Source organism: Pseudophryne corroboree, chromosome 6 (genome assembly GCF_028390025.1).
Source record: "Pseudophryne corroboree isolate aPseCor3 chromosome 6, aPseCor3.hap2, whole genome shotgun sequence".
NCBI classification, from domain to species: domain Eukaryota; kingdom Metazoa; phylum Chordata; class Amphibia; order Anura; family Myobatrachidae; genus Pseudophryne; species Pseudophryne corroboree.
The window spans coordinates 97005083-97026857 of NC_086449.1; the positions used below are offsets into that span (position 1 = coordinate 97005083).

The 21775-nt window shown below is 39.1% G+C and overlaps 41 non-coding genes across 41 annotated transcripts; all 41 read left to right on the top strand.

The window, feature by feature from the left end:
- Positions 1 to 69: 69 nt before the first annotated feature.
- Positions 70 to 142, top strand: TRNAR-ACG (transfer RNA arginine (anticodon ACG)). Its single transcript has one exon. It is a non-coding gene; the product is annotated as a tRNA-Arg (tRNA).
- Positions 143 to 643: 501 nt separating this feature from the next.
- Positions 644 to 716, top strand: TRNAR-ACG (transfer RNA arginine (anticodon ACG)). The gene has a single exon. It is a non-coding gene; the product is annotated as a tRNA-Arg (tRNA).
- A 512-nt stretch (positions 717 to 1228) lies between these two features.
- TRNAH-AUG (transfer RNA histidin (anticodon AUG)) lies at positions 1229 to 1301 on the top strand. Its single transcript has one exon. It is a non-coding gene; the product is annotated as a tRNA-His (tRNA).
- Positions 1302 to 1309: 8 nt separating this feature from the next.
- TRNAH-GUG (transfer RNA histidin (anticodon GUG)) lies at positions 1310 to 1381 on the top strand. Its single transcript has one exon. It is a non-coding gene; the product is annotated as a tRNA-His (tRNA).
- Positions 1382 to 1801: 420 nt separating this feature from the next.
- Positions 1802 to 1874, top strand: TRNAC-ACA (transfer RNA cysteine (anticodon ACA)). Its single transcript has one exon. It is a non-coding gene; the product is annotated as a tRNA-Cys (tRNA).
- An 8-nt stretch (positions 1875 to 1882) lies between these two features.
- On the top strand, positions 1883 to 1954 carry TRNAH-GUG (transfer RNA histidin (anticodon GUG)). Its single transcript has one exon. It is a non-coding gene; the product is annotated as a tRNA-His (tRNA).
- Positions 1955 to 2455: 501 nt separating this feature from the next.
- TRNAH-GUG (transfer RNA histidin (anticodon GUG)) lies at positions 2456 to 2527 on the top strand. The gene has a single exon. It is a non-coding gene; the product is annotated as a tRNA-His (tRNA).
- Positions 2528 to 4196: 1669 nt separating this feature from the next.
- TRNAH-GUG (transfer RNA histidin (anticodon GUG)) lies at positions 4197 to 4268 on the top strand. Its single transcript has one exon. It is a non-coding gene; the product is annotated as a tRNA-His (tRNA).
- A 1014-nt stretch (positions 4269 to 5282) lies between these two features.
- TRNAR-ACG (transfer RNA arginine (anticodon ACG)) lies at positions 5283 to 5355 on the top strand. Its single transcript has one exon. It is a non-coding gene; the product is annotated as a tRNA-Arg (tRNA).
- Positions 5356 to 6428: 1073 nt separating this feature from the next.
- TRNAR-ACG (transfer RNA arginine (anticodon ACG)) lies at positions 6429 to 6501 on the top strand. The gene has a single exon. It is a non-coding gene; the product is annotated as a tRNA-Arg (tRNA).
- A 501-nt stretch (positions 6502 to 7002) lies between these two features.
- On the top strand, positions 7003 to 7075 carry TRNAR-ACG (transfer RNA arginine (anticodon ACG)). The gene has a single exon. It is a non-coding gene; the product is annotated as a tRNA-Arg (tRNA).
- Positions 7076 to 8160: 1085 nt separating this feature from the next.
- Positions 8161 to 8233, top strand: TRNAR-ACG (transfer RNA arginine (anticodon ACG)). The gene has a single exon. It is a non-coding gene; the product is annotated as a tRNA-Arg (tRNA).
- Positions 8234 to 9318: 1085 nt separating this feature from the next.
- Positions 9319 to 9391, top strand: TRNAR-ACG (transfer RNA arginine (anticodon ACG)). Its single transcript has one exon. It is a non-coding gene; the product is annotated as a tRNA-Arg (tRNA).
- An 8-nt stretch (positions 9392 to 9399) lies between these two features.
- Positions 9400 to 9471, top strand: TRNAH-GUG (transfer RNA histidin (anticodon GUG)). The gene has a single exon. It is a non-coding gene; the product is annotated as a tRNA-His (tRNA).
- Positions 9472 to 9892: 421 nt separating this feature from the next.
- Positions 9893 to 9965, top strand: TRNAR-ACG (transfer RNA arginine (anticodon ACG)). The gene has a single exon. It is a non-coding gene; the product is annotated as a tRNA-Arg (tRNA).
- Positions 9966 to 9973: 8 nt separating this feature from the next.
- TRNAH-GUG (transfer RNA histidin (anticodon GUG)) lies at positions 9974 to 10045 on the top strand. The gene has a single exon. It is a non-coding gene; the product is annotated as a tRNA-His (tRNA).
- Positions 10046 to 10546: 501 nt separating this feature from the next.
- On the top strand, positions 10547 to 10618 carry TRNAH-GUG (transfer RNA histidin (anticodon GUG)). The gene has a single exon. It is a non-coding gene; the product is annotated as a tRNA-His (tRNA).
- A 432-nt stretch (positions 10619 to 11050) lies between these two features.
- TRNAR-ACG (transfer RNA arginine (anticodon ACG)) lies at positions 11051 to 11123 on the top strand. The gene has a single exon. It is a non-coding gene; the product is annotated as a tRNA-Arg (tRNA).
- Positions 11124 to 11624: 501 nt separating this feature from the next.
- TRNAR-ACG (transfer RNA arginine (anticodon ACG)) lies at positions 11625 to 11697 on the top strand. Its single transcript has one exon. It is a non-coding gene; the product is annotated as a tRNA-Arg (tRNA).
- Positions 11698 to 12210: 513 nt separating this feature from the next.
- Positions 12211 to 12283, top strand: TRNAR-ACG (transfer RNA arginine (anticodon ACG)). The gene has a single exon. It is a non-coding gene; the product is annotated as a tRNA-Arg (tRNA).
- Positions 12284 to 12291: 8 nt separating this feature from the next.
- On the top strand, positions 12292 to 12363 carry TRNAH-GUG (transfer RNA histidin (anticodon GUG)). The gene has a single exon. It is a non-coding gene; the product is annotated as a tRNA-His (tRNA).
- A 1005-nt stretch (positions 12364 to 13368) lies between these two features.
- Positions 13369 to 13441, top strand: TRNAR-ACG (transfer RNA arginine (anticodon ACG)). Its single transcript has one exon. It is a non-coding gene; the product is annotated as a tRNA-Arg (tRNA).
- Positions 13442 to 13449: 8 nt separating this feature from the next.
- Positions 13450 to 13521, top strand: TRNAH-GUG (transfer RNA histidin (anticodon GUG)). Its single transcript has one exon. It is a non-coding gene; the product is annotated as a tRNA-His (tRNA).
- Positions 13522 to 13953: 432 nt separating this feature from the next.
- Positions 13954 to 14026, top strand: TRNAR-ACG (transfer RNA arginine (anticodon ACG)). Its single transcript has one exon. It is a non-coding gene; the product is annotated as a tRNA-Arg (tRNA).
- An 8-nt stretch (positions 14027 to 14034) lies between these two features.
- TRNAH-GUG (transfer RNA histidin (anticodon GUG)) lies at positions 14035 to 14106 on the top strand. The gene has a single exon. It is a non-coding gene; the product is annotated as a tRNA-His (tRNA).
- Positions 14107 to 14607: 501 nt separating this feature from the next.
- On the top strand, positions 14608 to 14679 carry TRNAH-GUG (transfer RNA histidin (anticodon GUG)). Its single transcript has one exon. It is a non-coding gene; the product is annotated as a tRNA-His (tRNA).
- A 432-nt stretch (positions 14680 to 15111) lies between these two features.
- TRNAR-ACG (transfer RNA arginine (anticodon ACG)) lies at positions 15112 to 15184 on the top strand. Its single transcript has one exon. It is a non-coding gene; the product is annotated as a tRNA-Arg (tRNA).
- Positions 15185 to 16269: 1085 nt separating this feature from the next.
- On the top strand, positions 16270 to 16342 carry TRNAR-ACG (transfer RNA arginine (anticodon ACG)). The gene has a single exon. It is a non-coding gene; the product is annotated as a tRNA-Arg (tRNA).
- Positions 16343 to 16350: 8 nt separating this feature from the next.
- TRNAH-GUG (transfer RNA histidin (anticodon GUG)) lies at positions 16351 to 16422 on the top strand. Its single transcript has one exon. It is a non-coding gene; the product is annotated as a tRNA-His (tRNA).
- Positions 16423 to 16854: 432 nt separating this feature from the next.
- TRNAR-ACG (transfer RNA arginine (anticodon ACG)) lies at positions 16855 to 16927 on the top strand. Its single transcript has one exon. It is a non-coding gene; the product is annotated as a tRNA-Arg (tRNA).
- Positions 16928 to 16935: 8 nt separating this feature from the next.
- Positions 16936 to 17007, top strand: TRNAH-GUG (transfer RNA histidin (anticodon GUG)). The gene has a single exon. It is a non-coding gene; the product is annotated as a tRNA-His (tRNA).
- A 501-nt stretch (positions 17008 to 17508) lies between these two features.
- On the top strand, positions 17509 to 17580 carry TRNAH-GUG (transfer RNA histidin (anticodon GUG)). The gene has a single exon. It is a non-coding gene; the product is annotated as a tRNA-His (tRNA).
- Positions 17581 to 18012: 432 nt separating this feature from the next.
- TRNAR-ACG (transfer RNA arginine (anticodon ACG)) lies at positions 18013 to 18085 on the top strand. Its single transcript has one exon. It is a non-coding gene; the product is annotated as a tRNA-Arg (tRNA).
- Positions 18086 to 18586: 501 nt separating this feature from the next.
- TRNAR-ACG (transfer RNA arginine (anticodon ACG)) lies at positions 18587 to 18659 on the top strand. Its single transcript has one exon. It is a non-coding gene; the product is annotated as a tRNA-Arg (tRNA).
- A 513-nt stretch (positions 18660 to 19172) lies between these two features.
- TRNAR-ACG (transfer RNA arginine (anticodon ACG)) lies at positions 19173 to 19245 on the top strand. Its single transcript has one exon. It is a non-coding gene; the product is annotated as a tRNA-Arg (tRNA).
- An 8-nt stretch (positions 19246 to 19253) lies between these two features.
- Positions 19254 to 19325, top strand: TRNAH-GUG (transfer RNA histidin (anticodon GUG)). Its single transcript has one exon. It is a non-coding gene; the product is annotated as a tRNA-His (tRNA).
- A 421-nt stretch (positions 19326 to 19746) lies between these two features.
- On the top strand, positions 19747 to 19819 carry TRNAR-ACG (transfer RNA arginine (anticodon ACG)). Its single transcript has one exon. It is a non-coding gene; the product is annotated as a tRNA-Arg (tRNA).
- An 8-nt stretch (positions 19820 to 19827) lies between these two features.
- On the top strand, positions 19828 to 19899 carry TRNAH-GUG (transfer RNA histidin (anticodon GUG)). The gene has a single exon. It is a non-coding gene; the product is annotated as a tRNA-His (tRNA).
- A 1005-nt stretch (positions 19900 to 20904) lies between these two features.
- On the top strand, positions 20905 to 20977 carry TRNAR-ACG (transfer RNA arginine (anticodon ACG)). Its single transcript has one exon. It is a non-coding gene; the product is annotated as a tRNA-Arg (tRNA).
- A 501-nt stretch (positions 20978 to 21478) lies between these two features.
- Positions 21479 to 21551, top strand: TRNAR-ACG (transfer RNA arginine (anticodon ACG)). Its single transcript has one exon. It is a non-coding gene; the product is annotated as a tRNA-Arg (tRNA).
- Positions 21552 to 21559: 8 nt separating this feature from the next.
- On the top strand, positions 21560 to 21631 carry TRNAH-GUG (transfer RNA histidin (anticodon GUG)). Its single transcript has one exon. It is a non-coding gene; the product is annotated as a tRNA-His (tRNA).
- Positions 21632 to 21775: the final 144 nt, after the last annotated feature.

Here is a 21775-nt window from a genome sequence, read left to right on the forward strand (position 1 = left end):
TTCTATAACCATCAAAGCTTGAAACAGGTTCAAAAACATGATGAACACTCCAAGTGGCATAAGACAGCTGGGCCAGTGGCGCAATGGATAACGCTTCTGACTACGGATCAGAAGATTGTAGGTTCGACTCCTACCTTGCTCGTTTAAGTTGCCGTGATCGTATAGTGGTTAGTACTCTGCGTTGTGGCCGCAGCAACCCCGGGTCACGGCATTTTCATTTTATTTCTCACACATCCATTTCTTTACAATATTGAAGGTAAGGACAATTGAAGAAACTAAGCAGATTCTTTGAATGTGCTTGCACAATTTGTCTTTACTGCTTATTGTGAAGCTATCTTTCCATACTTTGAATCATTTCTTGATCATTTCTTTGTGAATCGTTTTCTTGAAATCTGGAAAGCTGACATAAATTCCTGAATACAGGAAACTCAAATGAATGGACTCTGAGCAAGTTCATCACAGGCTGAAAAGATTATTTTGTTGTCACAAAGAAAATTGTTTGTGAGATGTTTATGGGAAATAAGCCCTGCAGCAAGTGTACAGTCAACTCTGAAAATTTGAATCTGTATATACTTCAACAACCATCAAATCTTGAAACAGGTTCAAAAACATGATGAACACTCCAAAGTGGTTTAAGACAGCTGGGCCAGTGGCGCAATGGATAACGCGTCTGAATACGAATCAGAAGATTGTAGGTTCGACTCCTACCTGGCTCGTTTAAGTTGCCGTGATCGTATAGTGGTTAGTACTCTGCGTTGTGGCCGCAGCAACCCCGGTTCGAATCAGGGTCACGGCATTTTCATTTTATTTCTCACACATCCATTTCTTTACAATATTGAAGGTAAGGACAATTGAAGAAACTAAGCAGATTCTTTGAATGTGCTTGCACAATTTGTCTTTACTGCTTATTGTGAAGCTATCTTTCCATACTTTAAATCATTTCTTGATCATTTCTTTGTGAATCGTTTTCTTGAAATCTGGAAAGCTGACATAAATTCCTGAATACAGGAAACTCAAATGAATGGACTCTGAGCAAGTTCATCACAGGCTGAAAAGATTATTTTGCAGTCACAAAGAAAATTGTTTGTGAGATGTTTATGGGAAATAAGCCCTGCAGCAAGTGTACAGTCAACTCTGAAAATTTGATTCTGTATATACTTCAACAACCATCAAAGCTTGAAACAGGTTCAAAAACATGATGAACACTCCAAAGCGGTATACAACAGCTGGGCCAGTGGCGCAATGGATAACGCGTCTGACTATGGATCAGAAGATTGTAGGTTCGACTCCTACCTGGCTCGTTTAAGTTGCCGTGATCGTATAGTGGTTAGTACTCTGCGTTGTGGCCGCAGCAACCCCGGTTCGAATCCGGGTCACGGCATTTTCATTTTATTTCTCACACATCCATTTCTTTACAATATTGAAGGTAAGGACAATTGAAGAAACTAAGCAGATTCTTTGAATGTGCTTGCACAATTTGTCTTTACTGCTTATTGTGAAGCTATCTTTCCATACTTTGAATCATTTCTTTGTGAATCATTTTCTTGAAATCTGGAAAGCTGACATAAATTCCTGAATACAGGAAACTCAAATGAATGGACTCTGAGCAAGTTCATCACAGGCTGAAAAGATTATTTTGTTGTCACAAAGAAATTGTTTGTGAGATGTTTATGGGAAATAAGCCCTGCAGCAAGTGTATAGTCAACTCTGAAAATTTGATTCTGTATATACTTCAACAACCATCAAAGCTTGAAACAGGTTCAAAAACATGATGAACACTCCAAAGTGGTTTAAGACAGCTGGGCCGGTGGCGCAATGGATAACGCGTCTGACTACAGATCAGAAGATTGTAGGTTCGACTCCTACCTGGCTCGTTTAAGTTGCCGTGATCGTATAGTGGTTAGTACTCTGCGTTGTGGCTGCAGCAACCCCGGTTCGAATCCGGGTCACGGCATTTTCATTTTATTTCTCACACATCCATTTCTTTACAATATTGAAGGTAAGGACAATTGAAGAAACTAAGCAGATTCTTTGAATGTGCTTGCACAATTTGTCTTTACTGCTTATTGTGAAGCTATCTTTCCATACTTTGAATCACTTCTTTGTGAATCATTTTCTTGAAATCTGGAAAGCTGACATAAATTCCTGAATACAGGAAACTCAAATGAATGGACTCTGAGCAAGTTCATCACAGGCTGAAAAGATCATTTTGCAGTCACAAAAAAAATTGTTTGTGAGATGTTTATGGGAAATAAGCCCTGCAGAAAGTGTACAGTCAACTCTCAAAATTTGATTCTGTATATACTTCAATAACCATCAAAGCTTGAAACAGGTTCAAAAACAGGATGAACACTCCAAGTGGCATAAGACAGCTGGGCCAGTGGCGCAATGGATAACGCATCTGACTACGGATCAGCAGATTGTATGTTCGACTCCTACCTGGCTCGTTTAAGTTGCCGTGATCGTATAGTGGTTAGTACTCTGCGTTGTGGCCGCAGCAACCCCGGTTCGAATCCGGGTCGCGGCATTTTCATTTTATTTCTCACACATCCATTTCTTTACAATATTGAAGGTAAGGACAATTGAAGAAACTAAGCAGATACTTTGAATGTGCTTGCACAATTTGTCTTTACTGCTTATTGTGAAGCTATCTTTCCATACTTTGAATCATTTCTTGATCATTTCTTTGTGAATCATTTTCTTGAAATCTGGAAAGCTGACATAAATTCCTGAATACAGGAAACTCAAATGAATTGACTCTGAGCAAGTTCATCACAGGCTGAAAAGATCATTTTGCAGTCACAAAGAAAATTGTTTGTGAGATGTTTATGGGAAATAAGCCCTGCAGCAAGTGTACAGTCAACTCTCAAAATTTGATTCTGTATATACTTGAATAACCATCAAAGCTTGAAACAGGTTCAAAAACATGATGAACACTCCAAGTGGCATAAGACAGCTGGCCAGTGGCGCAATGGATAAAACATCTGACTACGGATCAGCAGATTGTAGGTTCGACTCCTACCTGGCTCGTTTAAGTTGCCGTGATCGTATAGTGGTTAGTACTCTGTGTTGTGTCCGCAGCAACCCCGGTTCGAATCCGGGTCATGGCATTTTCATTTTATTTCTCACACATCCATTTCTTTACAATATTGAAGGTAAGGACAATTGAAGAAACTAAGCAGATTCTTTGAATGTGCTTGCACAATTTGTCTTTACTGCTTATTGTGAAGCTATCTTTCCATACTTTGAATCATTTCTTGATCATTTCTTTGTGAATCATTTTCTTGAAATCTGGAAAGCTGACATAAATTCCTGAATACAGGAAACTCAAATGAATGGACTCTGAGCAAGTTCATCACAGGCTGAAAAGATCATTTTGCAGTCACAAAGAAAATTGTTTGTGAGATGTTTATGGGAAATAAGCCCTGCAGCAAGTGTACAGTCAACTCTCAAAATTTGATTCTGTATATACTTCTATAACCATCAAAGCTTGAAACAGGTTCAAAAACATGATGAACACTCCAAGTGGCATAAGACAGCTGTGCCAGTGGCGCAATGGATAACGCTTCTGACTACGGATCAGAAGATTGTAGGTTCGACTCCTATCTTGCTCGTTTAAGTTGCCGTGATCGTATAGTGGTTAGTACTCTGCGTTGTGGCCGCAGCAACCCCGGGTCACGGCATTTTCATTTTATTTCTCACACATCCATTTCTTTACAATATTGAAGGTAAGGACAATTGAAGAAACTAAGCAGATTCTTTGAATGTGCTTGCACAATTTGTCTTTACTGCTTATTGTGAAGCTATCTTTCCATACTTTGAATAATTTCTTGATCATTTCTTTGTGAATCGTTTTCTTGAAATCTGGAAAGCTGACATAAATTCCTGAATACAGGAGACTCAAATGAATGGACTCTGAGCAAGTTCATCACAGGCTGAAAAGATTATTTTGTTGTCACAAAGAAAATTGTTTGTGAGATGTTTATGGGAAATAAGCCCTGCAGCAAGTGTACAGTCAACTCTGAAAATTTGAATCTGTATATACTTCAACAACCATCAAATCTTGAAACAGGTTCAAAAACATGATGAACACTCCAAAGTGGTTTAAGACAGCTGGGCCAGTGGCGCAATGGATAACGCATCTGACTACGAATCAGCAGATTGTATGTTCGACTCCTACTTGGCTCGTTTAAGTTGCCGTGATCGTATAGTGGTTAGTACTCTGCGTTGTGGCCGCAGCAACCCCGGTTCGAATCCGGGTCACGGCATTTTCATTTTATTTCTCACACATCCATTTCTTTACAATATTGAAGGTAAGGACAATTGTAGAAACTAAGCAGATTCTTTGAATGTGCTTGCACAATTTGTCTTTACTGCTTATTGTGAAGCTATCTTCCCATACTTTGAATCATTTCTTGATCATTTCTTTGTGAATCATTTTCTTGAAATCTGGAAAGCTGACATAAATTCCTGAATAGAGGAAACTCAAATGAATTGACTCTGAGCAAGTTCATCACAGGCTGAAAAGATCATTTTGCAGTCACAAAGAAAATTGTTTGTGAGATGTTTATGGGAAATAAGCCCTGCAGCTAGTGTACAGTCAACTCTCAAAATTTGATTCTGTATATAATTGAATAACCATCAAAGCTTGAAACAGGTTCAAAAACATGATGAACACTCCAAGTGGCATAAGACAGCTGGCCAGTGGCGCAATGGATAAAACATCTGACTACGGATCAGCAGATTGTAGGTTCGACTCCTACCTGGCTCGTTTAAGTTGCCGTGATCGTATAGTGGTTAGTACTCTGGGTTGTGTCCGCAGCAACCCCGGTTCGAATCCGGGTCATGGCATTTTCATTTTATTTCTCACACATCCATTTCTTTACAATATTGAAGGTAAGGACAATTGAAGAAACTAAGCAGATTCTTTGAATGTGCTTGCACAATTTGTCTTTACTGCTTATTGTGAAGCTATCTTTCCATACTTTGAATCATTTCTTGATCATTTCTTTGTGAATCATTTTCTTGAAATCTGGAAAGCTGACATAAATTCCTGAATACAGGAAACTCAAATGAATGGACTCTAAGCAAGTTCATCACAGGCTGAAAAGATCATTTTGCAGTCACAAAGAAAATTTTTTGTGAGATGTTTATGGGAAATAAGCCCTGCAGCAAGTGTACAGTCAACTCTCAAAATTTGATTCTGTATATACTTCTATAACCATCAAAGCTTGAAACAGGTTCAAAAACATGATGAACACTCCAAGTGGCATAAGACAGCTGGGCCAGTGGCGCAATGGATAACGCTTCTGACTACGGATCAGAAGATTGTAGGTTCGACTCCTACCTTGCTCGTTTAAGTTGCCGTGATCGTATAGTGGTTAGTACTCTGCGTTGTGGCCGCAGCAACCCCGGGTCACGGCATTTTCATTTTATTTCTCACACATCCATTTCTTTACAATATTGAAGGTAAGGACAATTGAAGAAACTAAGCAGATTCTTTGAATGTGCTTGCACAATTTGTCTTTACTGCTTATTGTGAAGCTATCTTTCCATACTTTGAATCATTTCTTTGTGAATCATTTTCTTGAAATCTGGAAAGCTGACATAAATTCCTGAATACAGGAAACTCAAATGAATGGACTCTGAGCAAGTTCATCACAGGCTGAAAAGATCATTTTGCAGTCACAAAAAAAATTGTTTGTGAGATGTTTATGGGAAATAAGCCCTGCAGCAAGTGTACAGTCAACTCTCAAAATTTGATTCTGTATATACTTCAATAACCATCAAAGCTTGAAACAGGTTCAAAAACAGGATGAACACTCCAAGTGGCATAAGACAGCTGGGCCAGTGGCGCAATGGATAACGCATCTGACTACGGATCAGCAGATTGTATTTTCGACTCCTACCTGGCTCGTTTAAGTTGCCGTGATCGTATAGTGGTTAGTACTCTGCGTTGTGGCCGCAGCAACCCCGGTTCGAATCCGGGTCACTGCATTTTCATTTTATTTCTCACACATCCATTTCTTTACAATATTGAAGGTAAGGACAATTGAAGAAACTAAGCAGATTCTTTGAATGTGCTTGCACAATTTGTCTTTACTGCTTATTGTGAAGCTATCTTTCCATACTTTGAATCATTTCTTGATCATTTCTTTGTGAATCATTTTCTTGAAATCTGGAAAGCTGACATAAATTCCTGAATACAGGAAACTCAAATGAATGGACTCTAAGCAAGTTCATCACAGGCTGAAAAGATCATTTTGCAGTCACAAAGAAAATTTTTTGTGAGATGTTTATGGGAAATAAGCCCTGCAGCAAGTGTACAGTCAACTCTCAAAATTTGATTCTGTATATACTTCTATAACCATCAAAGCTTGAAACAGGTTCAAAAACATGATGAACACTCCAAGTGGCATAAGACAGCTGGGCCAGTGGCGCAATGGATAACGCTTCTGACTACGGATCAGAAGATTGTAGGTTCGACTCCTACCTTGCTCGTTTAAGTTGCCGTGATCGTATAGTGGTTAGTACTCTGCGTTGTGGCCGCAGCAACCCCGGGTCACGGCATTTTCATTTTATTTCTCACACATCCATTTCTTTACAATATTGAAGGTAAGGACAATTGAAGAAACTAAGCAGATTCTTTGAATGTGCTTGCACAATTTGTCTTTACTGCTTATTGTGAAGCTATCTTTCCATACTTTGAATCATTTCTTGATCATTTCTTTGAGAATCGTTTTCTTGAAATCTGGAAAGCTGACATAAATTCCTGAATACAGGAAACTCAAATGAATGGACTCTGAGCAAGTTCATCACAGGCTGAAAAGATTATTTTGCAGTCACAAAGAAAATTGTTTGTGAGATGTTTATGGGAAATAAGCCCTGCAGCAAGTGTACAGTCAACTCTGAAAATTTGATTCTGTATATACTTCAACAACCATCAAAGCTTGAAACAGGTTCAAAAACATGATGAACACTCCAAAGTGGTATAAGACAGCTGGGCCAGTGGCGCAATGGATAACGCGTCTGACTACGGATCAGAAGATTGTAGGTTCGACTCCTACCTGGCTCGTTTAAGTTGCCATGATCGTATAGTGGTTAGTACTCTGCGTTGTGGCCGCAGCAACCCAGGTTCGAATCCGGGTCACGGCATTTTCATTTTATTTCTAACACATCCATTTCTTTACAATATTGAAGGTAAGGACAATTGAAGAAACTAAGCAGATTCTTTGAATGTGCTTGCACAATTTGTCTTTACTGCTTATTGTGAAGCTATCTTTCCATACTTTGAATCATTTCTTTGTGAATCATTTTCTTGAAATCTGGAAAGCTGACATAAATTCCTGAATACAGGAAACTCAAATGAATGGACTCTGAGCAAGTTCATCACAGGCTGAAAAGATCATTTTGCAGTCACAAAAAAAATTGTTTGTGAGATGTTTATGGGAAATAAGCCCTGCAGCAAGTGTACAGTCAACTCTCAAAATTTGATTCTGTATATACTTCAATAACCATCAAAGCTTGAAACAGGTTCAAAAACAGGATGAACACTCCAAGTGGCATAAGACAGCTGGGCCAGTGGCGCAATGGATAACGCATCTGACTACGGATCAGCAGATTGTATGTTCGACTCCTACCTGGCTCGTTTAAGTTGCCGTGATCGTATAGTGGTTAGTACTCTGCGTTGTGGCCGCAGCAACCCCGGTTCGAATCCGGGTCACTGCATTTTCATTTTATTTCTCACACATCCATTTCTTTACAATATTGAAGGTAAGGACAATTGAAGAAACTAAGCAGATTCTTTGAATGTGCTTGCACAATTTGTCTTTACTGCTTATTGTGAAGCTATCTTTCCATACTTTGAATCATTTCTTGATCATTTCTTTGTGAATCGTTTTCTTGAAATCTGGAAAGCTGACATAAATTCCTGAATACAGGAAACTCAAATGAATTGACTCTGAGCAAGTTCATCACAGGCTGAAAAGATCATTTTGCAGTCACAAAGAAAATTGTTTGTGAGATGTTTATGGGAAATAAGCCCTGCAGCAAGTGTACAGTCAACTCTCAAAATTTGATTCTGTATATACTTCAATAACCATCAAAGCTTGAAACAGGTTCAAAAACATGATGAACACTCCAAAGTGGTATAAGACAGCTGGGCCAGTGGCGCAATGGATAACGCGTCTGACTACGGATCAGAAGATTGTAGGTTCGACTCCTACCTGGCTCGTTTAAGTTGCCGTGATTGTATAGTGGTTAGTACTCTGCGTTGTGGCCGCAGCAACCCAGGTTCGAATCCGGGTCACGGCATTTTCATTTTATTTCTAACACATCCATTTCTTTACAATATTGAAGGTAAGGACAATTGAAGAAACTAAGCAGATTCTTTGAATGTGCTTGCACAATTTGTCTTTACTGCTTATTGTGAAGCTATCTTTCCATACTTTGAATCATTTCTTTGTGAATCATTTTCTTGAAATCTGGAAAGCTGACATAAATTCCTGAATACAGGAAACTCAAATGAATGGACTCTGAGCAAGTTCATCACAGGCTGAAAAGATCATTTTGCAGTCACAAAAAAAATTGTTTGTGAGATGTTTATGGGAAATAAGCCCTGCAGCAAGTGTACAGTCAACTCTCAAAATTTGATTCTGTATATACTTCAATAACCATCAAAGCTTGAAACAGGTTCAAAAACAGGATGAACACTCCAAGTGGCATAAGACAGCTGGGCCAGTGGCGCAATGGATAACGCATCTGACTACGGATCAGCAGATTGTATGTTCGACTCCTACCTGGCTCGTTTAAGTTGCCGTGATCGTATAGTGGTTAGTACTCTGCGTTGTGGCCGCAGCAACCCCGGTTCGAATCCGGGTCACTGCATTTTCATTTTATTTCTCACACATCCATTTCTTTACAATATTGAAGGTAAGGACAATTGAAGAAACTAAGCAGATTCTTTGAATGTGCTTGCACAATTTGTCTTTACTGCTTATTGTGAAGCTATCTTTCCATACTTTGAATCATTTCTTGATCATTTCTTTGTGAATCGTTTTCTTGAAATCTGGAAAGCTGACATAAATTCCTGAATACAGGAAACTCAAATGAATTGACTCTGAGCAAGTTCATCACAGGCTGAAAAGATCATTTTGCAGTCACAAAGAAAATTGTTTGTGAGATGTTTATGGGAAATAAGCCCTGCAGCAAGTGTACAGTCAACTCTCAAAATTTGATTCTGTATATACTTCAATAACCATCAAAGCTTGAAACAGGTTCAAAAACATGATGAACACTCCAAAGTGGTATAAGACAGCTGGGCCAGTGGCGCAATGGATAACGCGTCTGACTACGGATCAGAAGATTGTAGGTTCGACTCCTACCTGGCTCGTTTAAGTTGCCGTGATTGTATAGTGGTTAGTACTCTGCGTTGTGGCCGCAGCAACCCCGGTTCGAATCCGGGTCACGGCATTTTCATTTTATTTCTCACACATCCATTTCTTTACAATATTGAAGGTAAGGACAATTGAAGAAACTAAGCAGATTCTTTGAATGTGCTTGCACAATTTGTCTTTACTGCTTATTGTGAAGCTATCTTTCCATACTTTGAATCATTTCTTTGTGAATCATTTTCTTGAAATCTGGAAAGCTGACATAAATTCCTGAATACAGGAAACTCAAATGAATGGACTCTGAGCAAGTTCATCACAGGCTGAAAAGATTATTTTGTTGTCACAAAGAAAATTGTTTGTGAGATGTTTATGGGAAATAAGCCCTGAAGCAAGTGTACAGTCAACTCTGAAAATTTGATTCTGTATATACTTCAACAACCATCAAAGCTTGAAACAGGTTCAAAAACATGATGAACACTCCAAAGTGGTTTAAGACAGCTGGGCCAGTGGCGCAATGGATAACGCGTCTGACTACGGATCAGAAGATTGTAGGTTCGACTCCTACCTGGCTCGTTTAAGTTGCCGTGATCGTATAGTGGTTAGTACTCTGCGTTGTGGCCGCAGCAACCCCGGTTCGAATCCGGGTCACGGCATTTTCATTTTATTTCTCACACATCCATTTCTTTACAATATTGAAGGTAAGGACAATTGAAGAAACTAAGCAGATTCTTTGAATGTGCTTGCACAATTTGTCTTTACTGCTTATTGTGAAGCTATCTTTCCATACTTTGAATCATTTCTTTGTGAATCATTTTCTTGAAATCTGGAAAGCTGACATAAATTCCTGAATACAGGAAACTCAAATGAATGGACTCTGAGCAAGTTCATCACAGGCTGAAAAGATCATTTTGCAGTCACAAAAAAAATTGTTTGTGAGATGTTTATGGGAAATAAGCCCTGCAGCAAGTGTACAGTCAACTCTCAAAATTTGATTCTGTATATACTTCAATAACCATCAAAGCTTGAAACAGGTTCAAAAACAGGATGAACACTCCAAGTGGCATAAGACAGCTGGGCCAGTGGCGCAATGGATAACGCATCTGACTACGGATCAGCAGATTGTATGTTCGACTCCTACCTGGCTCGTTTAAGTTGCCGTGATCGTATAGTGGTTAGTACTCTGCGTTGTGGCCGCAGCAACCCCGGTTCGAATCCGGGTCACGGCATTTTCATTTTATTTCTCACACATCCATTTCTTTACAATATTAAAGGTAAGGACAATTGAAGAAACTAAGCAGATTCTTTGAATGTGCTTGCACAATTTGTCTATACTGCTTATTGTGAAGCTATCTTTCCATACTTTGAATCATTTCTTGATCATTTCTTTGTGAATCATTTTCTTGAAATCTGGAAAGCTGACATAAATTCCTGAATACAGGAAACTCAAATGAATGGACTCTGAGCAAGTTCATCACAGGCTGAAAAGATTATTTTGCAGTCACAAAGAAAATTGTTTGTGAGATGTTTATGGGAAATAAGCCCTGCAGCAAGTGTACAGTCAACTCTGAAAATTTGATTCTGTATATACTTCAACAACCATCAAAGCTTGAAACAGGTTCAAAAACATGATGAACACTCCAAACTGGTATAAGACAGCTGGGCCAGTGGCGCAATGGATAACGCGTCTGACTACGGATCAGAAGATTGTAGGTTTGACTCCTACCTGGCTCGTTTAAGTTGCCGTGATCGTATAGTGGTTAGTACTCTGCGTTGTGGCCGCAGCAACCCAGGTTCGAATCCGGGTCACGGCATTTTCATTTTATTTCTCACTCATCCATTTCTTTACAATATTGAAGGTAAGGACAATTGAAGAAACTAAGCAGATTCTTTGAATGTGCTTGCACAATTTGTCTTTACTGCTTATTGTGAAGCTATCTTTCCATACTTTGAATCATTTCTTTGTGAATCATTTTCTTGAAATCTGGAAAGCTGACATAAATTCCTGAATACAGGAAACTCAAATGAATGGACTCTGAGCAAGTTCATCACAGGCTGAAAAGATTATTTTGTTGTCACAAAGAAAATTGTTTGTGAGATGTTTATGGGAAATAAGCCCTGCAGCAAGTGTACAGTCAACTCTGAAAATTTGATTCTGTATATACTTCAACAACCATCAAAGCTTGAAACAGGTTCAAAAACATGATGAACACTCCAAAGTGGTTTAAGACAGCTGGGCCAGTGGCGCAATGGATAACGCGTCTGACTACGGATCAGAAGATTGTAGGTTCGACTCCTACCTGGCTCGTTTAAGTTGCCGTGATCGTATAGTGGTTAGTACTCTGCGTTGTGGCCGCAGCAACCCCGGTTCGAATCCGGGGGGACGGCATTTTCATTTTATTTCTAACACATCCATTTCTTTACAATATTGAAGGTAAGGACAATTGAAGAAACTAAGCAGATTCTTTGAATGTGCTTGCACAATTTGTCTTTACTGCTTATTGTGAAGCTATCTTTCCATACTTTGAATCATTTCTTGATCATTTCTTTGTGAATCGTTTTCTTGAAATCTGGAAAGCTGACATAAATTCCTGAATACAGGAAACTCAAATGAATTGACTCTGAGCAAGTTCATCACAGGCTGAAAAGATCATTTTGCAGTCACAAAGAAAATTGTTTGTGAGATGTTTATGGGAAATAAGCCCTGCAGCAAGTGTACAGTCAACTCTCAAAATTTGATTCTGTATATACTTCAATAACCATCAAAGCTTGAAACAGGTTCAAAAACATGATGAACACTCCAAAGTGGTATAAGACAGCTGGGCCAGTGGCGCAATGGATAACGCGTCTGACTACGGATCAGAAGATTGTAGGTTCGACTCCTACCTGGCTCGTTTAAGTTGCCGTGATTGTATAGTGGTTAGTACTCTGCGTTGTGGCCGCAGCAACCCCGGTTCGAATCCGGGTCACGGCATTTTCATTTTATTTCTCACACATCCATTTCTTTACAATATTGAAGGTAAGGACAATTGAAGAAACTAAGCAGATTCTTTGAATGTGCTTGCACAATTTGTCTTTACTGCTTATTGTGAAGCTATCTTTCCATACTTTGAATCATTTCTTTGTGAATCATTTTCTTGAAATCTGGAAAGCTGACATAAATTCCTGAATACAGGAAACTCAAATGAATGGACTCTGAGCAAGTTCATCACAGGCTGAAAAGATTATTTTGTTGTCACAAAGAAAATTGTTTGTGAGATGTTTATGGGAAATAAGCCCTGCAGCAAGTGTACAGTCAACTCTCAAAATTTGATTCTGTATATACTTCAATAACCATCAAAGCTTGAAACAGGTTCAAAAACAGGATGAACACTCCAAGTGGCATAAGACAGCTGGGCCAGTGGCGCAATGGATAACGCATCTGACTACGGATCAGCAGATTGTATGTTCGACTCCTACCTGGCTCGTTTAAGTTGCCGTGATCGTATAGTGGTTAGTACTCTGCGTTGTGGCCGCAGCAACCCCGGTTCGAATCCGGGTCACTGCATTTTCATTTTATTTCTCACACATCCATTTCTTTACAATATTGAAGGTAAGGACAATTGAAGAAACTAAGCAGATTCTTTGAATGTGCTTGCACAATTTGTCTTTACTGCTTATTGTGAAGCTATCTTTCCATACTTTGAATCATTTCTTGATCATTTCTTTGTGAATCGTTTTCTTGAAATCTGGAAAGCTGACATAAATTCCTGAATACAGGAAACTCAAATGAATTGACTCTGAGCAAGTTCATCACAGGCTGAAAAGATCATTTTGCAGTCACAAAGAAAATTGTTTGTGAGATGTTTATGGGAAATAAGCCCTGCAGCAAGTGTACAGTCAACTCTCAAAATTTGATTCTGTATATACTTCAATAACCATCAAAGCTTGAAACAGGTTCAAAAACATGATGAACACTCCAAAGTGGTATAAGACAGCTGGGCCAGTGGCGCAATGGATAACGCGTCTGACTACGGATCAGAAGATTGTAGGTTCGACTCCTACCTGGCTCGTTTAAGTTGCCGTGATTGTATAGTGGTTAGTACTCTGCGTTGTGGCCGCAGCAACCCCGGTTCGAATCCGGGTCACGGCATTTTCATTTTATTTCTCACACATCCATTTCTTTACAATATTGAAGGTAAGGACAATTGAAGAAACTAAGCAGATTCTTTGAATGTGCTTGCACAATTTGTCTTTACTGCTTATTGTGAAGCTATCTTTCCATACTTTGAATCATTTCTTGATCATTTCTTTGTGAATCATTTTCTTGAAATCTGGAAAGCTGACATAAATTCCTGAATACAGGAAACTCAAATGAATGGACTCTGAGCAAGTTCATCACAGGCTGAAAAGATTATTTTGTTGTCACAAAGAAAATTGTTTGTGAGATGTTTATGGGAAATAAGCCCTGAAGCAAGTGTACAGTCAACTCTGAAAATTTGATTCTGTATATACTTCAACAACCATCAAAGCTTGAAACAGGTTCAAAAACATGATGAACACTCCAAAGTGGTTTAAGACAGCTGGGCCAGTGGCGCAATGGATAACGCGTCTGACTACGGATCAGAAGATTGTAGGTTCGACTCCTACCTGGCTCGTTTAAGTTGCCGTGATCGTATAGTGGTTAGTACTCTGCGTTGTGGCCGCAGCAACCCCGGTTCGAATCCGGGTCACGGCATTTTCATTTTATTTCTCACACATCCATTTCTTTACAATATTGAAGGTAAGGACAATTGAAGAAACTAAGCAGATTCTTTGAATGTGCTTGCACAATTTGTCTTTACTGCTTATTGTGAAGCTATCTTTCCATACTTTGAATCATTTCTTTGTGAATCATTTTCTTGAAATCTGGAAAGCTGACATAAATTCCTGAATACAGGAAACTCAAATGAATGGACTCTGAGCAAGTTCATCACAGGCTGAAAAGATCATTTTGCAGTCACAAAAAAAATTGTTTGTGAGATGTTTATGGGAAATAAGCCCTGCAGCAAGTGTACAGTCAACTCTCAAAATTTGATTCTGTATATACTTCAATAACCATCAAAGCTTGAAACAGGTTCAAAAACAGGATGAACACTCCAAGTGGCATAAGACAGCTGGGCCAGTGGCGCAATGGATAACGCATCTGACTACGGATCAGCAGATTGTATGTTCGACTCCTACCTGGCTCGTTTAAGTTGCCGTGATCGTATAGTGGTTAGTACTCTGCGTTGTGGCCGCAGCAACCCCGGTTCGAATCCGGGTCACGGCATTTTCATTTTATTTCTCACACATCCATTTCTTTACAATATTAAAGGTAAGGACAATTGAAGAAACTAAGCAGATTCTTTGAATGTGCTTGCACAATTTGTCTATACTGCTTATTGTGAAGCTATCTTTCCATACTTTGAATCATTTCTTGATCATTTCTTTGTGAATCATTTTCTTGAAATCTGGAAAGCTGACATAAATTCCTGAATACAGGAAACTCAAATGAATGGACTCTGAGCAAGTTCATCACAGGCTGAAAAGATTATTTTGCAGTCACAAAGAAAATTGTTTGTGAGATGTTTATGGGAAATAAGCCCTGCAGCAAGTGTACAGTCAACTCTGAAAATTTGATTCTGTATATACTTCAACAACCATCAAAGCTTGAAACAGGTTCAAAAACATGATGAACACTCCAAAGTGGTTTAAGACAGCTGGGCCAGTGGCGCAATGGATAACGCGTCTGACTACGGATCAGAAGATTGTAGGTTCGACTCCTACCTGGCTCGTTTAAGTTGCCATGATCGTATAGTGGTTAGTACTCTGCGTTGTGGCCGCAGCAACCCAGGTTCGAATCCGGGTCACGGCATTTTCATTTTATTTCTAACACATCCATTTCTTTACAATATTGAAGGTAAGGACAATTGAAGAAACTAAGCAGATTCTTTGAATGTGCTTGCACAATTTGTCTTTACTGCTTATTGTGAAGCTATCTTTCCATACTTTGAATCATTTCTTTGTGAATCATTTTCTTGAAATCTGGAAAGCTGACATAAATTCCTGAATACAGGAAACTCAAATGAATGGACTCTGAGCAAGTTCATCACAGGCTGAAAAGATCATTTTGCAGTCACAAAAAAAATTGTTTGTGAGATGTTTATGGGAAATAAGCCCTGCAGCAAGTGTACAGTCAACTCTCAAAATTTGATTCTGTATATACTTCAATAACCATCAAAGCTTGAAACAGGTTCAAAAACAGGATGAACACTCCAAGTGGCATAAGACAGCTGGGCCAGTGGCGCAATGGATAACGCATCTGACTACGGATCAGCAGATTGTATGTTCGACTCCTACCTGGCTCGTTTAAGTTGCCGTGATCGTATAGTGGTTAGTACTCTGCGTTGTGGCCGCAGCAACCCCGGTTCGAATCCGGGTCACTGCATTTTCATTTTATTTCTCACACATCCATTTCTTTACAATATTGAAGGTAAGGACAATTGAAGAAACTAAGCAGATTCTTTGAATGTGCTTGCACAATTTGTCTTTACTGCTTATTGTGAAGCTATCTTTCCATACTTTGAATCATTTCTTGATCATTTCTTTGTGAATCGTTTTCTTGAAATCTGGAAAGCTGACATAAATTCCTGAATACAGGAAACTCAAATGAATTGACTCTGAGCAAGTTCATCACAGGCTGAAAAGATCATTTTGCAGTCACAAAGAAAATTGTTTGTGAGATGTTTATGGGAAATAAGCCCTGCAGCAAGTGTACAGTCAACTCTCAAAATTTGATTCTGTATATACTTCAATAACCATCAAAGCTTGAAACAGGTTCAAAAACATGATGAACACTCCAAAGTGGTATAAGACAGCTGGGCCAGTGGCGCAATGGATAACGCGTCTGACTACGGATCAGAAGATTGTAGGTTCGACTCCTACCTGGCTCGTTTAAGTTGCCGTGATTGTATAGTGGTTAGTACTCTGCGTTGTGGCCGCAGCAACCCCGGTTCGAATCCGGGTCACGGCATTTTCATTTTATTTCTCACACATCCATTTCTTTACAATATTGAAGGTAAGGACAATTGAAGAAACTAAGCAGATTCTTTGAATGTGCTTGCACAATTTGTCTTTACTGCTTATTGTGAAGCTATCTTTCCATACTTTGAATCATTTCTTGATCATTTCTTTGTGAATCATTTTCTTGAAATCTGGAAAGCTGACATAAATTCCTGAATACAGGAAACTCAAATGAATGGACTCTGAGCAAGTTCATCACAGGCTGAAAAGATTATTTTGTTGTCACAAAGAAAATTGTTTGTGAGATGTTTATGGGAAATAAGCCCTGAAGCAAGTGTACAGTCAACTCTGAAAATTTGATTCTGTATATACTTCAACAACCATCAAAGCTTGAAACAGGTTCAAAAACATGATGAACACTCCAAAGTGGTTTAAGACAGCTGGGCCAGTGGCGCAATGGATAACGCGTCTGACTACGGATCAGAAGATTGTAGGTTCGACTCCTACCTGGCTCGTTTAAGTTGCCGTGATCGTATAGTGGTTAGTACTCTGCGTTGTGGCCGCAGCAACCCCGGTTCGAATCCGGGTCACGGCATTTTCATTTTATTTCTCACACATCCATTTCTTTACAATATTGAAGGTAAGGACAATTGAAGAAACTAAGCAGATTCTTTGAATGTGCTTGCACAATTTGTCTTTACTGCTTATTGTGAAGCTATCTTTCCATACTTTGAATCATTTCTTTGTGAATCATTTTCTTGAAATCTGGAAAGCTGACATAAATTCCTGAATACAGGAAACTCAAATGAATGGACTCTGAGCAAGTTCATCACAGGCTGAAAAGATCATTTTGCAGTCACAAAAAAAATTGTTTGTGAGATGTTTATGGGAAATAAGCCCTGCAGCAAGTGTACAGTCAACTCTCAAAATTTGATTCTGTATATACTTCAATAACCATCAAAGCTTGAAACAGGTTCAAAAACAGGATGAACACTCCAAGTGGCATAAGACAGCTGGGCCAGTGGCGCAATGGATAACGCATCTGACTACGGATCAGCAGATTGTATGTTCGACTCCTACCTGGCTCGTTTAAGTTGCCGTGATCGTATAGTGGTTAGTACTCTGCGTTGTGGCCGCAGCAACCCCGGTTCGAATCCGGGTCACGGCATTTTCATTTTATTTCTCACACATCCATTTCTTTACAATATTAAAGGTAAGGACAATTGAAGAAACTAAGCAGATTCTTTGAATGTGCTTGCACAATTTGTCTATACTGCTTATTGTGAAGCTATCTTTCCATACTTTGAATCATTTCTTGATCATTTCTTTGTGAATCATTTTCTTGAAATCTGGAAAGCTGACATAAATTCCTGAATACAGGAAACTCAAATGAATGGACTCTGAGCAAGTTCATCACAGGCTGAAAAGATTATTTTGCAGTCACAAAGAAAATTGTTTGTGAGATGTTTATGGGAAATAAGCCCTGCAGCAAGTGTACAGTCAACTCTGAAAATTTGATTCTGTATATACTTCAACAACCATCAAAGCTTGAAACAGGTTCAAAAACATGATGAACACTCCAAACTGGTATAAGACAGCTGGGCCAGTGGCGCAATGGATAACGCGTCTGACTACGGATCAGAAGATTGTAGGTTTGACTCCTACCTGGCTCGTTTAAGTTGCCGTGATCGTATAGTGGTTAGTACTCTGCGTTGTGGCCGCAGCAACCCAGGTTCGAATCCGGGTCACGGCATTTTCATTTTATTTCTCACTCATCCATTTCTTTACAATATTGAAGGTAAGGACAATTGAAGAAACTAAGCAGATTCTTTGAATGTGCTTGCACAATTTGTCTTTACTGCTTATTGTGAAGCTATCTTTCCATACTTTGAATCATTTCTTTGTGAATCATTTTCTTGAAATCTGGAAAGCTGACATAAATTCCTGAATACAGGAAACTCAAATGAATGGACTCTGAGCAAGTTCATCACAGGCTGAAAAGATTATTTTGTTGTCACAAAGAAAATTGTTTGTGAGATGTTTATGGGAAATAAGCCCTGCAGCAAGTGTACAGTCAACTCTGAAAATTTGATTCTGTATATACTTCAACAACCATCAAAGCTTGAAACAGGTTCAAAAACATGATGAACACTCCAAAGTGGTTTAAGACAGCTGGGCCAGTGGCGCAATGGATAACGCGTCTGACTACGGATCAGAAGATTGTAGGTTCGACTCCTACCTGGCTCGTTTAAGTTGCCGTGATCGTATAGTGGTTAGTACTCTGCGTTGTGGCCGCAGCAACCCCGGTTCGAATCCGGGGGGACGGCATTTTCATTTTATTTCTAACACATCCATTTCTTTACAATATTGAAGGTAAGGACAATTGAAGAAACTAAGCAGATTCTTTGAATGTGCTTGCACAATTTGTCTTTACTGCTTATTGTGAAGCTATCTTTCCATACTTTGAATCATTTCTTGATCATTTCTTTGTGAATCGTTTTCTTGAAATCTGGAAAGCTGACATAAATTCCTGAATACAGGAAACTCAAATGAATTGACTCTGAGCAAGTTCATCACAGGCTGAAAAGATCATTTTGCAGTCACAAAGAAAATTGTTTGTGAGATGTTTATGGGAAATAAGCCCTGCAGCAAGTGTACAGTCAACTCTCAAAATTTGATTCTGTATATACTTCAATAACCATCAAAGCTTGAAACAGGTTCAAAAACATGATGAACACTCCAAAGTGGTATAAGACAGCTGGGCCAGTGGCGCAATGGATAACGCGTCTGACTACGGATCAGAAGATTGTAGGTTCGACTCCTACCTGGCTCGTTTAAGTTGCCGTGATTGTATAGTGGTTAGTACTCTGCGTTGTGGCCGCAGCAACCCCGGTTCGAATCCGGGTCACGGCATTTTCATTTTATTTCTCACACATCCATTTCTTTACAATATTGAAGGTAAGGACAATTGAAGAAACTAAGCAGATTCTTTGAATGTGCTTGCACAATTTGTCTTTACTGCTTATTGTGAAGCTATCTTTCCATACTTTGAATCATTTCTTTGTGAATCATTTTCTTGAAATCTGGAAAGCTGACATAAATTCCTGAATACAGGAAACTCAAATGAATGGACTCTGAGCAAGTTCATCACAGGCTGAAAAGATTATTTTGTTGTCACAAAGAAAATTGTTTGTGAGATGTTTATGGGAAATAAGCCCTGAAGCAAGTGTACAGTCAACTCTGAAAATTTGATTCTGTATATACTTCAACAACCATCAAAGCTTGAAACAGGTTCAAAAACATGATGAACACTCCAAAGTGGTTTAAGACAGCTGGGCCAGTGGCGCAATGGATAACGCGTCTGACTACGGATCAGAAGATTGTAGGTTCGACTCCTACCTGGCTCTTTTAAGTTGCCGTGATCGTATAGTGGTTAGTACTCTGCGTTGTGGCCGCAGCAACCCCGGTTCGAATCCGGGTCACGGCATTTTCATTTTATTTCTCACACATCCATTTCTTTACAATATTGAAGGTAAGGACAATTGAAGAAACTAAGCAGATTCTTTGAATGTGCTTGCACAATTTGTCTTTACTGCTTATTGTGAAGCTATCTTTCCATACTTTGAATCATTTCTTTGTGAATCATTTTCTTGAAATCTGGAAAGCTGACATAAATTCCTGAATACAGGAAACTCAAATGAATGGACTCTGAGCAAGTTCATCACAGGCTGAAAAGATCATTTTGCAGTCACAAAAAAAATTGTTTGTGAGATGTTTATGGGAAATAAGCCCTGCAGCAAGTGTACAGTCAACTCTCAAAATTTGATTCTGTATATACTTCAATAACCATCAAAGCTTGAAACAGGTTCAAAAACAGGATGAACACTCCAAGTGGCATAAGACAGCTGGGCCAGTGGCGCAATGGATAACGCATCTGACTACGGATCAGCAGATTGTATGTTCGACTCCTACCTGGCTCGTTTAAGTTGCCGTGATCGTATAGTGGTTAGTACTCTGCGTTGTGGCCACAGCAACCCCGGTTCGAATCCGGGTCACGGCATTTTCATTTTATTTCTCACACATCCATTTCTTTACAATATTAAAGGTAAGGACAATTGAAGAAACTAAGCAGATTCTTTGAATGTGCTTGCACAATTTGTCTATACTGCTTATTGTGAAGCTATCTTTCCATACTTTGAATCATTTCTTGATCATTTCTTTGTGAATCATTTTCTTGAAATCTGGAAAGCTGACATAAATTCCTGAATACAGGAAACTCAAATGAATGGACTCTGAGCAAGTTCATCACAGGCTGAAAAGATTATTTTGCAGTCACAAAGAAAATTGTTTGTGAGATGTTTATGGGAAATAAGCCCTGCAGCAAGTGTACAGTCAACTCTGAAAATTTGATTCTGTATATACTTCAACAACCATCAAAGCTTGAAACAGGTTCAAAAACATGATGAACACTCCAAACTGGTATAAGACAGCTGGGCCAGTGGCGCAATGGATAACGCGTCTGACTACGGATCAGAAGATTGTAGGTTTGACTCCTACCTGGCTCGTTTAAGTTGCCGTGATCGTATAGTGGTTAGTACTCTGCGTTGTGGCCGCAGCAACCCAGGTTCGAATCCGGGTCACGGCATTTTCATTTTATTTCTCACTCATCCATTTCTTTACAATATTGAAGGTAAGGACAATTGAAGAAACTAAGCAGATTCTTTGAATGTGCTTGCACAATTTGTCTTTACTGCTTATTGTGAAGCTATCTTTCCATACTTTGAATCATTTCTTTGTGAATCATTTTCTTGAAATCTGGAAAGCTGACATAAATTCCTGAATACAGGAAACTCAAATGAATGGACTCTGAGCAAGTTCATCACAGGCTGAAAAGATTATTTTGTTGTCACAAAGAAAATTGTTTGTGAGATGTTTATGGGAAATAAGCCCTGCAGCAAGTGTACAGTCAACTCTGAAAATTTGATTCTGTATATACTTCAACAACCATCAAAGCTTGAAACAGGTTCAAAAACATGATGAACACTCCAAAGTGGTTTAAGACAGCTGGGCCAGTGGCGCAATGGATAACGCGTCTGACTACGGATCAGAAGATTGTAGGTTCGACTCCTACCTGGCTCGTTTAAGTTGCCGTGATCGTATAGTGGTTAGTACTCTGCGCTGTGGCCGCAGCAACCCCGGTTCGAATCCGGGTCACGGCATTTTCATTTTATTTCTAACACATCCATTTCTTTACAATATTGAAGGTAAGGACAATTGAAGAAACTAAGCAGATTCTTTGAATGTGCTTGCACAATTTGTCTTTACTGCTTATTGTGAAGCTATCTTTCCATACTTTGAATCAT